This window comes from Lactuca saligna, chromosome 1 (genome assembly GCF_052625555.1).
Source record: "Lactuca saligna cultivar CGN05327 chromosome 1, ASM5262555v1, whole genome shotgun sequence".
NCBI lineage: Eukaryota > Viridiplantae > Streptophyta > Magnoliopsida > Asterales > Asteraceae > Lactuca > Lactuca saligna.
This window is the reverse complement of record NC_136417.1, coordinates 13,281,886-13,295,771: the sequence shown is the minus strand read 5'-3', so window position 1 is coordinate 13,295,771 and position 13,886 is coordinate 13,281,886. Positions and strand designations below refer to the sequence as shown.

General features: G+C 37.1%; 1 pseudogene; it reads right to left on the bottom strand.

Moving 5' to 3' along the window:
* Positions 1-5,174: 5,174 nt before the first annotated feature.
* On the bottom strand, positions 5,175-7,239 carry LOC145010427 (aldehyde oxidase GLOX pseudogene; annotated as a pseudogene).
* Positions 7,240-13,886: the final 6,647 nt, after the last annotated feature.

Genomic DNA, 13,886 nt, shown 5'->3' with positions numbered 1-13,886 from the left:
TGCGGCAAGACAACCGATGGAGCTTGCAGGGGAGGTGGTTCAGGCTACTACAAGTGCAGCAAGACCGGACACTTTTAGTCGGGATTGCACAGCAACCACCCAAGGATAACGTCTGGTTTGCTTTCATTGCAATCAGATGGGTGTAACGTTTGGTTCATGGTGCGCATTTAACTCTTTTATTTATTAATTTTGAAAGAGGGACTCGACGAGTTGGTGGCCCTAACTCATCGAGCAGAGGGTAGGTTATGTGCGGGGTTTGAGCTATCTATTCGACGAGTCAAGAGCCCTCGACTCGACGAGTAGCTCGGCCAGAGTGAAACCCTAATTTCGGGGTTTTGCACCTTATTTAAGCTCTTTAACCCCTACCCCTTGGCCTCATTTCCAACCTCCTTGTCCTAACCTAATCCACGAAACCCTAGAGCTTTCTTTGAGAGTGTGAGTCATTTGAGTGACCTGTGTGTGCTTTTGAAGCTTGTGGAAGAAGAAGAAGATAGATGGCTCAAGAAGGAAAGAGTAGATCTAGAAACTACACTCCATTTGCTACATTTTCTGGTAATCAAGCTTCTACCTTGACTTTTGATTCATCAGATCTCTTTATGTCCTCTTTATGTGGGTTTATGGTCCAAGATTGATATCTTTTGGGAAATGAATGACCCAAGTGGGTATTCTTCCAGATCTATTACCTAGAGGGGTTGTGATGATATAAAGGTGCAAACTTTATGCCATTGGAGCCCCAATGCAAGCCTTAGAGGGTCATATTCGCCTTTTAGCCCCAAAAGGCCATGCATGTGGGAAATGTGGGAACTTTACGTGTCCAAATGGTGTTAGGGGTTTAGATATGAGATTGTAAGCTGGAGTTTGGTGTATGGAGGGATTAAGGACCAAGTTCTAGGTCCTAAGGAATTAGGGTTCAAGCTAAACCCTCTAAGAAGTGGTATTAATGGGTAAATTTACCCTTAAAAAGGACATTTTCAAGGTTAAAGTGAAGTATGAAGCTTGGATCTAAAGTGTAGGGGATTAATCCATTAAGTTAGCCAAGCAAACAGGGGAACTCGGCGAGTCTAGTAAGGGACTCGACGAGTTGAAGCTGGATTGTCCTGATAGTATCCCAGGTAGAACTCGACGAGTCTGCAAAGGGACTCGACGATTTGACTCGGCTGATCACGAGTGTGAGTAGTATAGGAGCTCGCCAAGTTAGGAGGTAACTCGGCGAGTTACTGGGAGTTGACTTTGACTTTGACATTGACCAGGACGTTGACTTTGACCAGGGGTAAAATGGTTATTTTACCCTAAGAAGAGTTAGCAGATTTTTGATTAAGTGTTTTTGTGAAATTGATAGTCGGGGAGTCATAGGAGCAGCCAACAGAGATTTCCTCACGCACGAGTTCAACATCCAGTTTGAGAGGTGATTCTCCTCTAGTACGAACGGGTCGAAGGCACCAATATCGGCCCGTTTATGTAGGTTAGCGTATACCGGACTTTGGTCAAATGTCGGGGTTATCCAGATGCAGATTATATGTTTTTAAACTTTGGTCCGATGTCGGGGAGGTCCCGAGAAACGTTTATGTATGCTTAATGTCTTTGTGGTTCTTGCATATTATGTGTTATGTGTTCCGGGTTTCAGTCCAATGTTGGGGTAAGCCCAATGAAGATATAACTTATATGTCATGTGTTATGTGTTCCGGACTTCAGTCCGATGTCGGGGCAAGCCCGAGGAAGCTTTATATGTTTATATGTTATATGTTTATGTGTCATGTGTTTGTTTCTATGATATATGTATACCGGACTTCGGTTTGATGTCGGGCCGGGCCCAATGCCGCATTTCAGTCCGATGTCGGGCGAGACCCAATGCCGGATTCGTCCGATGTCGGGCGGAGCCCGATGCAGTGGGCATGGCCCAGTATATGCTATTATGTGTTTAATGTATGTTATGTGGTAGTTTGGGGGAGATCACTAAGCTTCGTGCTTACGGATTTCAATTTTGATTTCAGGTATTTCTGCTAGCAAAGGGTAGGGTTCGGGATGATCGCATTGCACACACCACAGTTTTCGCCTGGGATATTTCACTCTGATATTTGATATGGTATTTTGATACTTTGACAGTTGTTATGTTATTTTTGAGATGCATGGTTTATGATGTTTATATGATGATGATGCTATTTATGGTTTTAATAATGATTTAAAAATGAAATTTTTGGACCGTATTTTTGTGATGTTCCAAGTTGGTATCAGAGCCTTGGTTTCATAGATTCGGGCACATCTTGGGTGTGTTTGAACTCAAACTAAGGACTTGGTATGACAATTTTCAAAAAGAAAATTGTTTTATAAAGATAAACTTTGAAAAGAGAAAAGAATTTTGAAAGGAGAAAAGAACTTTGAAAAGGGGAAAGGGCGTGGTGCATGCAATCAGCTGAGCTCAAGTAAGTACTCCCAAATTACCCATACAAGTTTATGTTATGATATGTTTATGAGAGCTGCATGATAGATTAGGACTAAGGATCTAGAAAGGATGCCTTATGTTCCTGCTATATGTGTATCAACTTTATGGACTGCATGCTAGTACAAATTAGTCAGTATGATGGCCTGATTAGAATATGCTTGATTAAGTGTACTCAATGCTCGAATGTTGTTTGCTTCGTGCTTTTAGGAGTTCTAGTTGTCTTTTACTAACTAGTGAACGAATATGTTAAGTTACACATTGCGAGGATTAAATAATTTCAGAAGGTTATGTCTAACTCTCTTTCATAGCTCTTGTTTGAGTCGAACCGTTGTAAGGTAGGATCTCTTATTCGAAGAATTATGTAGTCTTAGTGATATGTAATAGTATTCGCGAGCTAGTTAGGGGAAGATAGCAGGGACTTCTTATGTAGTTGATGGCGGAGAGTGGAATGTTGATTACCCTAGGGCAAGCCTAGGATGAGAGTAGCGCATGAATCTTTACTAGTAGAAGAGACTTGGTGAAGTCAAGGCAGTTCTTGAGGAAAGTACGGATAGATGTGGAAGGTAGTATCGGCCCGTACTACTGAAAACAGAGGATTCGTACTCAAGTCAAGGAAGGCTGAGATGAATCCAAGGAACTTGTAGTGAATGTGATCCCTCGAGAATTGATTAGTATTCTGATGTTTGTTATGATGTGTTTTTCAAAATGGTGGTTTTACGCAACAGACCAGTCGGTAGTTTAGATGTTGGTGAGGGATCAGGCTCAGGAGTTGGGCAGCTAACTCGTCGAGTTCCATGATACAAAGTCAAACTCAACATCATGTTCAAAGTCAATTTTGGTCAACTCGCCGAGTTAGTCCACTAACTCGTCGAGTTCCATGATACAAAGTCGGGACCTTTTGCAATAGACTCGGCGAGTTCATCCTTTGACTCGCGATCCCATCTTCATGCTAGTTAGGACATTTAGTCCTTGACTCTTCGAGTTCCTCATGAAATTGTCGAGTTTATCTCCATGCAAGGTGATGCTCTTAGAGCTGGACTCGCCGAGTTCTTCCTTGAATCGCCGAGTCCATCTTTATATTTTTGGGACATAGCCTTGAACTCACCGAGTTAGTTCATACACTCGCCGAGTCCCATGATTTCCAGGTCCTCAATGAGTCCAACTGACTGCGTGTTCTTCTAACTCAACTCATGGTCCATTATCTGAAGGGTTTTGGTGGGAAACTTGACCCGACTCGTTGAGTCACATGAGTGACTCGCCGAGTCCCTCTATGTCCAAAACTATACACTCGATTTCAGTGGGTCTTGTTGCATTCAAAACATAGATCTGACCTCCTAGGGTCCATAATACATGTAAAGTTCCAAACTTGACATCCATGCATGGGCTTTTTGGCTCAAAAGGCCGTAAAATGGAGTCTACAAGATGCATGGAGTGCTTATGGCCATAAAGTTGGCGCCTTTATGCCATAAGAACCCTCTATGGTTCTAGATCTGAAGTCATGCTCCTTTATAACCACAAAATCTCGTGTATGACTCTATAAAAGCTTAGAAAATGTGGAAATGAACCCTAACTAGAGATCTAAGAGATAGATGGTTAAGGTTGGAGCTTTTTACCTCCAATGAGCTGGAAATGGGACAAAACCTCTGGATCTACTAGCTTCCACTTGAACTCCTAAGCTCCTTCTTCCTCCTCAAGCTTCACAACCACCACAAACACAAAAATGGTTCAAGAACACTCAAACAATGTTAGGGTTTCGATTTAGGGCCTTTATGGACTAAAAGGGACGATGGAGGTTGGGTTGGGCAAGATAAGGCGTTTAAATAGGGTGCAAACCCTAAATATTAGGGTTTCATCCAGACACGCCTACTCGTCGAGTCGGGGCATCCGACTCAACGAGTAGGTTCTCCTTCCCGAGTCCTATTTTAACCTCTACTCAACGAGTTGGGGCCTCCAACTCCCCGAGTCCCAAAACAAAAGTGTAAAATTTTGTAATTAAATTACGTACCATGAACCGGGTGTTACAGAGTTTGTCTATGTTTCAATGCATTTTTTTACTTTTTCATGTTTATTTTTATATACGTTTCCTATGTATAAGTCGGTTCACATATAATGTGTTTTTATTATTTGAATTGCCTTCGTAAACTTAAAAAAAAAAAAAAAAAAGAAAAAAAAAAAAAAAAGAAAGAAAGAAAGATATTACTTACTTATTTGTAAGTATGTTTTAAATTCGAGTTTCTTGACGTTTCGATGTAAATTTTGTATAAATTTTCATGCTTATTTTTATATGTGCTTCTTTAATCATATATATTATATTTCATACGATAATATTATTTGAAGTTAATCATGTAAACCCAGAACAATAACATGATGAACCTAAAAATCAAATGGACAAAACCTCTGTGGACAATGGATGAACACTCTTAGAATGCAGTTTCTATTATAATATTTTACAATTCAACATTATATAATTTAATCTTTAATAAATTGATGAAGTACATATATTTTATCCATATATTTAATCCATTTTTAGCTGAAGTTGTCGATTTTATGTTAATTTACCTGATACAAAAGGTTATAAGTTTCAATTAAACTATCATGACAAAAACATATAATTTAAATTTTGAAAATAAGGATTCTCCGGAACTAATTTATATTTTAAAATGATAATGATAGATTTTTCCAAATAAAATTAGTACAGATAATTAGATATACCTCATTCAAAATGCATCTCAAATAAAACGTAAATCCTAATCTTTTTAATAAATAAAATTTCATTGTTTTTAACTACATTCTGTTTTTAACTTATTGGCTTATTGCCCTAAAAGCACCCTCTCATCAAATTGTTTACGACTCTAGGCTTGATTGGTCCTCTATCCATGTGCACTTGATTGATAACAATTCACGGGTGTCACAAGATTTGTAGATCAAGATCAAATTTCAAAGGTTCACGGGTAACCTTTCATCATGTTTGACCGATCTTTCTCCAGTCAACCAATTTTAACCCAAACGCCTTCACTTGGAACTTGCCGATGAACCACAAACAAAAGATAATGCCTCCCCGGAGCAATGCTGCTAGAAGGCGGCGCCGTCACAATCACTTGGTACTTTGTTTTCCCAATAGCCTTTGTAGTGTTCCCACCTTCAAGGATCAACAACCTTTGATTCATGGAAAACGAATGCGTGTTAAAAGCCGGTGCCACCATTGTCACCATGACTGAATCCAGATCCAGCTCATCCATGACCCTAAACCTGATAACCACCCGGTTCCCATATCCAAACTCGGTTTGAGAATCAGGTGTTATCTTGGGTCGTGACCTGACACATAGTGGATCTAGATATGGTGGCAAAAATGCCTCCAACCGAAGCTCGGTTGGATAAAGTACATTTGTGAAATTATAATATATGTGAGGATTGCTTCCACCAACAAGCACCCTCCCATCGCGAATCAAGAGAGCGGTTGAATGGTACATTCGCGGTATTGTGGTTGGAACCTGAGCCTCGAACCGGTCCTCAAACGGGTTATCGGGTTTGTATATCACCGGGTAAAGAACCGGGTCGCGCCCGTATTCCCATCCAGCGGTACCCGCGGATCCTCCGTTGATGATCAAAACATCACCATTTGGTAGCAAAAGCATGTCACCCATAACACGAGCTAAAGGCATAGTCTCCATGACCCATTGTGGATTCGGGTCGGATACTTGAATCCGTCCACAAGTTTTCAAAGCTTTATCAAATCTCCCATTTTCCGCATTCAAAAATGCTCCTTTGGGTGCCCCACCACAAACCAAAACCTCAACGACAGCTACTTTACCTTGTACAATCCGCATTGGAAGTAGTACTGCAGACCCGGTGCTTGGGTAATTTCTCGGATCACCACCAGGTATTTCCGGGTAAGCCTTGAGAACTTTGTTTCTCGCATAATCAAATAGAATTGCTCGATTGTTAGCAAAAATGAACAACTTTCCATCAGGAGTGAGAAACACAAATGGGTATAGATTGTTTTCAAGTTTCGGATCATTCGTCTGAACTAAAAATGGCAAACTGTAAGCCTTCTCTGACTTCGACAATTTCGGGTAAAACTCATAGTTATATTGCCGGCGACCACCAATGACAATCTGGCGTCCGCCGGGGAGAATGTGATTAGTTGCATACCATCTCCGTTTAACCAACGCCGACGTGATTTCTACCCAATCACATGTATCGCAGGATTTAAAAACTCTAACAACATGATCTCCGTCGTTGAATCCGCCGGTCTGGAGGAGGCTGCCGTCAGGCATTAAAGCACCTGAAGAACACCAGATGTCGGTTTGAACCATTAGTGGACGAAAGGAATTGGATGCGACGTCGTACTCAATAGAGTGGGCAGTGCAGTCTCTCGTCAAAACGTAGTCGTGTGGGTCTATCCGGCATTCACCGCCGGCGAGAGAGAGGTTGGAGGCTCCGAAGTCGGTGCGGTCGTAAATGACTACACGGTCGTTAGGGAGGAGTTGCATGTGCATGGCGGTGATGCCAATGTTTGAGTGGAGGAGGGTCCAGTTGCTAGCGGCGGAGGCGATAAGTGAACATGGTGGGGTGGCGATGAGGAGGAGGTAGAGGAAGAAGATGAGTAGAGTGGAATTCATTAGTGGTGGTTATGGAGAGACCGTCAATGGTATATTGGCGGTGATGGTGGTGGTGGTGGTGTATTTTATAGAAAGGAAAATTAGTTGGGAGGCGGTAGAAATCTGCGGTGGAACGAAGGGGTCAATCACTCACACCTCGATTGACTTTGTAACAACTCTCGAAAAACTATGAACGATCATATATCATCGTCTTATTTACTTTTAACATGTTAAATAATTATTTTGTATTTATAAAGGAAAAAATGGGAATTTTTTATACTCAATAGTTTATCCTATTAAAATGATAGATATTATTTGCTTTATCTGAATAAATGGAGCTGATTTTTTTAAACGAAGGATGTTTGTTTTATATTTTTAATTTTTAATTTTTTTAGTTTTTTCTTACATTTTATTTTGTAATAGGAATCATTAAAAGAATCACATTATGAAAAAGAATAAAATTTTAATATAACTTATTCTTGATTAATTAAGATTTAATGATATTAATTTAAATTACAATTTTAATATGTAGGGTCGGTTTGTTGAATTTATGAGCCTTGTTCGAAAATTAAAAAAATAATCTTTTAAATTTAATTTTTTTACTTATAACCGGATTTCATTATTTCTATCATAATGAAGATTCTAAAAAGTTTATCACGGCTCCGCCATGGCACGTCATGGTTCCAAAGTTTGTACATGCCACCAAACTTTACCAAAACTCCATCTTAGCTCATGTATGTTTATAAAAATGAATAATAATATAAAATACATATAAAAATATTAACTATATACAAAATTGTCGTTTTATGTCACGCCTTACAAACGATGTGACTCACAAAGGCTCAGAAAAACTTGAGGTTTGGTATTACCGCCAAGTCACGCCTTACAGTATTTATAACATTGACCATAATTGGTTAAATCAAAATATTCAATTAAGAAGAAACAATGCGAGGAACAATATGAATTAGAATTAGAAGAAAAAAAATCGCTTATAAAAAAATATACAAAGAATAAAAAATCTTAGTAGCATGGCGTGTTGTGGGATAAAATGGAGAGCTGCACATCACATCACATTTATATATATATATATATATATATATATATATATATATATATATATATATATATATATATATATATATATATATATATATATTGGTTATCCGGATATTTGAGTATATTTAAATGTACTACAACCAAAAATATATAAAAAGAAATTCATCTTCTTCCCTGGCCTGCGAAGTGCCGAGAATTCAAGAGAATAAATCAAAGGAAACTATTGGACATATTCTAATCATCTAATCCCTTAATGAGCTATAGGTTTTAATTTAATATCACGAGAACTCAAATGAATAAATCATAGGGACCTATTGGACTTATATGCTAATCACGAAAAGGCTTGCATGCCAAGCACCTTAGCCATCACCGTCAGCAACTAGTTATTGTTATTAGGGGATGTTTGGGATTGTTTCTTAACTTAAAAAATTATTTTGTCAAAAGAAAAAAAAGTTATTTTTGATTTTTTTTAAAAGTACTTTTTGGCTTATGGCTTTTGAATTAACTTTTGAAATGTATTTGAATTAAAATGTATTTTGAATTAACTTTTGAAAGAGTAAATGCCAAAAAATCAAAAATCACTAATTCCTAACTTCTGAATTAACTTTTTTAAAATGTATTTGAATTAACTTTTGAAAGAGTAAATGCCAAAAAATCAAAAATCACTAATTCCTAACTTCTAAAACAGGTTGTTTTCTTGTTGCTAAAAAATCAATTTAAATAGAATTTTAGAATTATCAAACACCCTTTTAAACTTTTGGCTTTGTGAAAAAAAGCCAAAAATCCACAAAAACAGTTTAAAAAGTAATCTCAAACACTCTTTTATTATCAAAGACTATTATATGTAGAGTATATCATTATTGGTTAAAAAGAAAATGCGGGCCCTATACGGCCGTACACCCAATATGCTCAGGGTTGGGCATTTTGTCAGGTAATATCATTATCTTCGAGGTGATGTGTGTTTTGACAGGAAGGCTTGTATTCAGCAAAGAGAATTTGTTAGGCTATTTCTCGATGATTCCAGAAAACCACTCCGACAATCAATTTAGTGTGTGAAATGTTCAATTGTAACGTCTCAAAACTCGGAACAAAAAAAATTGTTTTTATATTAAATAAAACATTACACAAACGTGTTTATCAAAATCATAAGGACATCATAGTGTATCAATAATCATCCAAAATACATCAGATTCAATAAAGCGGAAAATTATGGTGTGTGCATTGCGATCATCTCGAGCTCTTTCGCTTCGAACCGGAAGTACCTGAAACATTGAAAAGCGTAAGCACAAAGTTTAGTGAGTTCCCCAAAATACCACATACCATACATACAATGGGCCTTGCCCCAGAACCATCGGGCCCCGCCCTGATGGGTTTTACATATATCAACGCGAATAAATCTTTAATACTTAAGGGTGCATTCAACCTAAAGATATAAGGCATAACACTATTAATGTAACATTCTATTGAACAACAAGTACACACTAACCTTAGGTAATTTCAAAAATTATAGAAGGTAAAACATACATTTTGATTGTTATAGTAAACAACCAAGAATCCTTTCTTCAATAACTTGGAAGCTAGCAACACAAATGTCTTGCATCTGATGGTTCACACCCAACACTAGCAATAAGAAGTTTTTGGGAGAGGAGAGAGAATGCCAATTTTCGGGCTAGAGCTCTTGAGGATCAAGTGTATGGCCGAAAATTGAAGCCTATAGGGTCATTTTGTAGTGCAATCTAGAAACCCTAGACAACACTAAATGAATAAAATAATATTTATTCAATTTGGTAATTATTCGGCTTCTTATTTATCTGCAAGGAATATTTCAGATGCCTTGGAATACTCTAATTTCGTCCACATCCTTCCAATGAAGGTTCTACACTCTTTCTTGTTCAATTATTAAACAATTGCACTTTAACCCTTGTACTTTTAATTAATACAATTAATCTCAAAATTAATCTAATTAATTTATGATTAATTATTAATTAAATATTACCATTTATAATTAATATATTAGTTTCATAACATATTAATAAATTCATTTATTGCTATTTTTTAATCATATAATAAATCAATAAATTTCTCTCTCTCTCTTTCTCTCTCTCTCTCTCTCTCTCTGTATATATATATATATATATATATATATATATATATATATATATATATATATCTCAAAGTCATCTTATTCAATTACTAGGTTTGAGTGCAACTCAAAATGACTTTGCTAATAATTCAAGATTATACTAATTCGGTTATTAACTTAGACACATAATCCAATAGCCTCCCACTTGGATAAGTTTATATCTGCAATTACCAGTATAACTTCTAAATTAAACAACAAAGAGTGATTCCATAGCAATTGTCGAACTCTGAAATAAACAGACATTGATCATGAGATAAGTGATCAAATATTCCTATGTTCTAGTATATATCATATAGACATGAGACATAGATTAGAATCAATCTCATTTTCCAAAATTTTGTTTCCCGATTCCTGATTTGTGATGACGAGATAAGACTTCAAATTAAACACATCAATTAAGTCCTGGCTAGGCCCAGCACTATAAGTCACCACCAAATCACCGAAGGGTCCAAAGATATAACTTTTCCCATTATGGCAAAAGGAATGAGTAAACCTTGACTTATAGGCTTGTATTCTTTACTCACCAAATCATACATGACACTACGTTTTATAACATCATGTCACTTTTGCGTTAACGCAACACCAATGTATAATGGACTTGTAAATTACAACTCATATATCTCTGTTTCAAGAATATAAGATATTATCGTCTTAGAATTACCCGTGATATAATCCATGAAGTAATTCTCTTAGTGTGGGTTTATCCAATACTTAAATCTCCATTTCTAAGTACTCATGAATGTTGTAGCAATACAATTGTTATTTCTAACTTCTCTAGATAATCTACAATCCAATTCATGATAGTCTTAATTCAGTTATTGGCTTAGACACCTAATCCAATACGTCCAGCATCGGGCCCCACCCGGAACAAATCTGACAGCAACATGTGATGGGCCCCGTCTAACATACTCATCAAGTCCCGCCTGGCATCGATCCTCGCCCGGTATACGTACAAACATATACAATACATGCAAGAGGCACAAAGAAAACTAACATACTATAACATAATCCAACGGGTCGGCATTGGTGCCTTCGACCCGCAAGTACTATGAGAAAACTCACCTCAATCTGCTGAAAAATCAGATAAATGATCAGATTGCTGATCCAGGAAATCTCCGCACTAAATATGATAAAATAATACCCTAAATAATAATTGGTTCATAAACCATAACCGAGAGCACAAGTCCATAATCCCGACTCTTAGGGTAAAAGATTATTTTACCCCTCAAAGCTAAACCCAACCAATCAAAGCCCAAACCCTCAAAATAGCCCAAAAAGCATCTTAGGCCCACAACAAGTAGTACGCTCTGCGTACCTAACCTGTACACCCTGCATACTTAAAGGACTTCTATCGGGCCTCATACCCAGTACGTGCAGCATACTAAGAAGTATGTCCGGCGTACTGACCAGAGCCTAAATCCTTAACCAAATGTCTTAATCCATTGAGACATTAATGTCCAAACCTCATATCTATGTCAAAATAAGGTCTTAATAAATAAAGTTGGAAACTTTACTCCTTTCCATGACTTAATGGGACCTAAAATTCGCTTTTATCCATCTAGGTCAATGTTATGAACACCAACTCTAACATGCTTCATCAACACCCATCAAGATGACATTTTTATGTACTAGCAACATCAGAGATGCTAAGATCTAACATTCTAAGCTCCTGGAGTAGATCATACTCACAAGGATGACTCAAGGGACTAAAATATACCCAAAACAAGCCCTAGATTAGATCTAACATATAGAGTCATCAAGATAAAATCTTTATACCTCCAAATGCTAGTAAAAGTGATGAAGACTCTGGATCTAAGAGCTCTACTCCAACCAAGGCTTGAATACCAAACTCCTTCTTCTTCCACGTGAGCAAAAACACCAAAACTTAACCACCAAAGCTCAAGAACAAGCTAGGGTTATATTTAGAGGGAAGGAGGATGGTGAGGGGAAAGGTCTTAAGTCCATAATGATAGTTAAATAGGGGTCAAATCCTAAAAATAGGGCTTGTGGTTTGAGCGAGTACGCCCAGTGTACCAAACGTACGCCCAACGTACTAGCTAACACCCACACGTTTCTTTTAATTTCCAAGGAGAACCAACTCTGCAAACATTTTTGATAATAAGGATCAAAAAGAGAAATACATTGAATCGGGTGTTACACCAACTCTTGGTGACAAGTAAAGATTATAACTTTGAGATGGTTTTTACCTACCTTTCCTGAAGATTCAGGGAATTCTATCTATAAGGTTATTTTTAGGGTCCGTATGATGTGACTGATGACAGTCTGGAAAGTAGATAAGGACATACGCTTTCTTTCCCTAAGTACTTGATTTAGACTGATAGGTCTATTTGGGCCCCGATCATTTAGTGATCGTAGTATCGCTACATGGGAAACTGCGCTACCATTATCAGTCGGTCCGTTCTTTCTCTTGAGTAGGTCCAGTTATGAGAACCCTATTTCCCAAGTTTCCACTCATGCCTCTACCGGTCCATTTGACGAAATTTGTCTATGTTTCTTTTATGCTTCAAGATCCCCAAAAATCACCAAAGCCTTCTCTTTTTTCTTCTCTTCCCTTGAACCTTCTTTCTTTGAGTCTTAAGTTGTTAGGGATTGTAAACTAGGATTATGAGAACCCTAATCATGGATTCTAAACTATATGGCTATGAAAATTTGGCTTTTTGACACTTAAGCCCTTATAAATTACAACACCAAGTGAGTTTTTGTATAAGAAGATAAAGTTGTTGAGGATTAATGTAGGGTTGGAACTAAAACGCAAATAGAGATGGAGTCGTAGAGTTCAAACTATGGATTATATCATAGTATTCGACTTTTGCGATGAAGCCGGAGAGCAATACAAAGGTAATGGGCAAAAATAATTGATGGAGGGCACCCCGTACGATTTGAACTATGGATGAAGCTCACTCCCTCCTATTCTTTGCTTTTTTTTGTAATTTCTCAAGGCTTTTTGTTTTTCCTTTTCTTCTCCCAGTGTCCCTATAAAATGTAGTGAATAATTTATGTGGAAATGGAATTAGTTTTTTCTCTATTTCCTTATTCCTAGCATTAAACAAACAAGAGAAATAAATTAAATTCTTTTTTCTGATTTTTATTTCATGTACTAACGTGCCCTTAGGGCCTTCTGTCATACACTTAGACAATTTATTATCAAATTGATTAAACAATAAAGGACATATGGATATTAGACAAGAACCGAATGGCATTTGGTCTAAGTTGATGGATAGGTATTCTCAACCACATGTTAAAGAAGTCTAGTATGAATCGAACCATTTTGCAAATGTTAATCTTTATCACGAAAATTTTCATCCAAGGGATAAGATTACCTGTTATGTTTGTCACCAAACTTATATTTTTTAATTTTATGTGGATTAAGTATAGGCTTAGGATCCAATGATAAATTATATATTTGTGAGAAATAGAACAAACAATCACAACCCTGGATCAAATTCATCTAACGATCTTGATTTATACACGGAGTCAACAACTTTTTAACCACCCATAGCTATCCATGTAATATCAGCCATTCGTTTTTTTTTTTTCATCAAAAGACGCATATTGTTTTTATTAAAATAGGATGAATAAAATTTAGATATCGTTGTTTCCCTTATTAATGATAAATTCCTTTAAA